The following is a 4,065-nucleotide window of genomic DNA, read 5'->3' as shown; positions in this document are numbered from 1 at the left end:
GCCATGGGTTAAAAAAACGGCGCAGGACTGTACTTACGTCCTCAAAAATCAGGCCTAGGCATGAAAGAGAAACGAAAATCCTAAGTTCTATTCCTAAATGTCCGCTCACCAACGTCGATTTAATAAAGTACGCACGCAAACTGAAAATACCAAATTTCCGTGCCGTGTTTATGCGAGACAGCAAACCAAAAACCAACGAACGCACCATCATTAATTTAGACACGTCGGCAGGTCGCGGCACGCACTGGGTGGCTTATGTAAAGACTGGAAAAATGGCCGAGTACTATGATAGTTTTGGAAATTTACGGCCTCCGCCAGAACTAAGGCGGTACCTGTGCCGGACCACTACATTGTTCTACAATTACGAAACGGAACAGAAGCCTAATCAAACAAACTGCGGACACTTGTGTCTTCGCTTTTTAACTAAAAATATTTAGCTGTCAAAAACAATTGCTACTTAAAGGTTGTGCAGTGATGATATATTATTAGTCATGTCGATAACACTTACTTTGACAGGTCACGCATCTGAGCTTCGGGCGGTTCATTTCCCGCCTCTGGATTTAGCCGGAGAATGGTGTATCGGACTCGTAGATTTTCAAACGTATAATGCCATACCAAATATCGACTAAGAAAATTGCAAGATCTGCTTCCTGAAAAGCGATGGGACCGCTCATGAAATACAGTTACCTGTTGGCTCTTACGAAATTGACGACATTGCAAATTACATCAGGGATATGTTACCACAGGATGTAGACTTTCAACTGCGTGGAAATCCAAACACTCAAAAAAGCATTCTAACATGCAGTTAAATTGTCGACTTTACAAAACCTGGGACCATAGGTTCGTTGCTAGGATTCGAATAAAAAGTGTATGATGCAGGAAGAACGTACGAATCTACACGCGCAGAAAACATTTTGCCTGTGAATGTCATAAGAATAAACTGTAATTTGGCAAGTGGAACGTACCTCAACGGAAGACTAAGCAACAAGTTGCACGAGTGCATCCGACAACGACGTCAATATCCTGCAATGGTATTCTTCACCTAATCGAGCGCATTACATATGTACTCAATGGTGTCGAGGTAGACCAGACGAGAGATGTAGGCATAACATCTGCTATGAAAAATTACCTTTCGCTCACGCCAGATGATATGTCTGCTGCAAAGATGGCCGGTTGGGCTCTCGAGGATGAATATAAGCTTCCTGTTTATGCCGAAGGGAAGTTCGAGGTTTGTGTTCCTCTGTCCATGCTTCTTGGATTCGCTGAGGACTACAAGCATAATATGCTATAATCATTAATTCGAAACAAGAGCTCGTACTGCTTCTAGCCAACACGCACATTAATGCAATTGTCGCCGCTGCAGAAAAACCTCAAGATGTCTCGCTAACACTACAGTCTATCGAGTAGTTGCTGCCCACATCCAAGTGAGCACCGTTGAACGAGTCAAGATGTTGAAGAACATAGAAAATGGCAAGAACTTCGATGTGCCATTCCGATCCTGGAGCCTGGAAACTTATCCTGGCTTGCATCATAGTCAGCGTATCAATTGGATAGTAAAGTCCAGGTTCGCTACGGAAAAACCAAGATACATCATCGTCGGGCTTCAGACCGGAAGACAGCTCAATGCAGGAATAAGTCGCTCCTTATTCGATAACTGTCAAATATGTAATGTAAAAATATTTTTAAACAGCGAAAGCTATCCGTACGTTGACATGAACATGGACTTTGAAAGTGAAAGATTTCTTCTCGCATATCAAATGTATGCCAAGTTTCAGCAAGTTTACTATGGGCGGAGACAGTGACAGATACTGAGTCCCGACAGTTTCAAGAACAAGGCTCCGTTAATGGTGTGTGACATTTCCAAACAGGATGATCAAATAAATTCAAACATCATCGACTGTAGGATCGAGATAACGACTAGCGGAAATATTCCACCAAAAACCTATGCTTTTTGTCTGATACTTCACGATCGGCTTGCATCGTACAATTGTCGAGACAAACTTGTGAAAATTCTGACATAAATACTGTTTCGTTTGCAATATTAATTCAGTTACGACCGAGCATTGCTAGCGACAAGATGTACTGCAACCTGCAAGGTTTCCAGAGCCAAAACGGCTTTGTTCTCAAAGAAATTAGCGTCACCTCCGGAGACAAGACTCGAACTCGCAGCTTCCGACCTCCGTATCCTTGGAAACTACTAAACGAAAAAAGTAAACGTACGAATGAATGGTTATGCAAATATTATCACGGACTAGAGTGGGACGAAGGTAAAATCCCATACCACCAAGTGAAAAACACACTGCAAGATTTACTAGTTCAAAACGAAACAATATATGTTGCCGGGCCTGAACAGAGGAAATGTCTACGTGATCTGTGTGAAGCTCCTGTTGAAATTGTAGATTTGCAAGATGAATATGGCTGTCCTTCCCTGCGCAAGCTTAGTGCAATATACGACGTGCAGCCACGTGCCAAGTTTAAACGTGTCTGTGCCTGTACAAACTCGCAGCTAATGTAGAAATGGCACACACAGTGTTAGTAGGAGCCCGCATATATAAATGTCGTACATCCGTTCGTGCCTTCAGCTATAGTTCGACCTGTAAGAAGATGATTACATTTCATACTGCTAACGTATACGTGAGCGTACGACTTAGCTTCAGCAGTGTCGAGTACAGCTACTGGGATGTCGGGTATCTACGTACATATACAGAAACCTGTGATGGAGGTGCTCAGCATTGGCGGTTTGCGCACTTTCCTGTGTCCTACGAACCGACTCAGCAGCTATTATATTGTTGCAAACCTGAAAACTGTGCCGTCTATCACATGAGACCGCACACAATCCTTCCTGCTAGCATCGCTGAGGTAGTCGCCTCGTCTGCACGTGCAACACCAAACATGAGCGTGTTGCAACCTGTTGCGACATGTAATGCTTCTACACAGATGTCCAAACGACGTTCGTCTCGTCGTCGAAGTTCAGGCAGTGAATCTGTCCCAACTAGCACTGCAGTAAAGCCAAGGCGCAGACATGGTCACAGACGCCATCGACCATGTCTTGCTCGAGATGACGACATCGCAGAAGATGACCAGCTGGAAACCTGTGTTCCTGATCCCGTGACCTGCGAACCAGTTGGAACCGGAGTCGAAGAGGCAGTTCGTTCGGCATTAAAGACTTTGCTTGCAAAAATGCTTAATTCCTTAACCTAACATGCATTTGTGTATTTTTTATAAATAAATGTGTAAAACTTGAACTCGTGTGTTTTTATTTCTATAATTTTTAGGTACCTAATAAAAATTAATTTTAAATAAAGACAATATTTTGACTCATGTAGTATTCCAGTAGACCGCCGGTATATAAGCGAGGTTCAGACGAATGGACCCTCAGTTCACCTCTGGCCTCGGTGCAGTACGGACCTGCTCTCTTCAGTAAGTTTCGTGACATTTAGTTACTGCTCCAATTTCGACCAGGATAGACTGTTTACCGTCAGCGGCGGGGACCTCGATGACAGCAACGATGATGGAGCCGGAGATTCCGATACCGGCTGCAGAGGAGACCACGACAGCGGAGAGCTGAATGGCTGCGGTGTCGACAGCTGCGGAGATCCCGATACCGACTGCAGAGGAGACTTCAATTAATGATTAGCATTCATTGCGTCAGTGCAAATACTGTGGCGCATCATTTACTATCACTTCAAGCGCGCGCAGTCATGAAAGAATCAGTTGTCCGAATAATTTACTGAAAAGAATACAATTTCAGTGCAATAAGTGCGGTAAACTAATTTCACGTCTCGACAGCTTACATCGTCATTATATATAATGCTCCGAGAAAGTTAAATGCAAGTATAATGAACATGGTTATTGTTTTGAATCTTGTGTTCAACCAGTTAATGAGTATATAAGTGAGACCCTGGTGATATGAACTTCAGTCCGTCTCTGGCTGCGGTGATGAACGGATAGGATAGTCAGACTTAAATAATAGACCAGTATCTATCTATTCTTGAGAACTCGATGGCATCATTACCAGTATCAACACCGACCTGGATCGAAGGTCTACCATCATCAGTGCAGAGC

This window comes from Bacillus rossius, chromosome 2, assembly GCF_032445375.1.
Source record: "Bacillus rossius redtenbacheri isolate Brsri chromosome 2, Brsri_v3, whole genome shotgun sequence".
Classification (NCBI taxonomy): domain Eukaryota; kingdom Metazoa; phylum Arthropoda; class Insecta; order Phasmatodea; family Bacillidae; genus Bacillus; species Bacillus rossius.
This window is presented reverse-complemented; position numbering follows the sequence as displayed.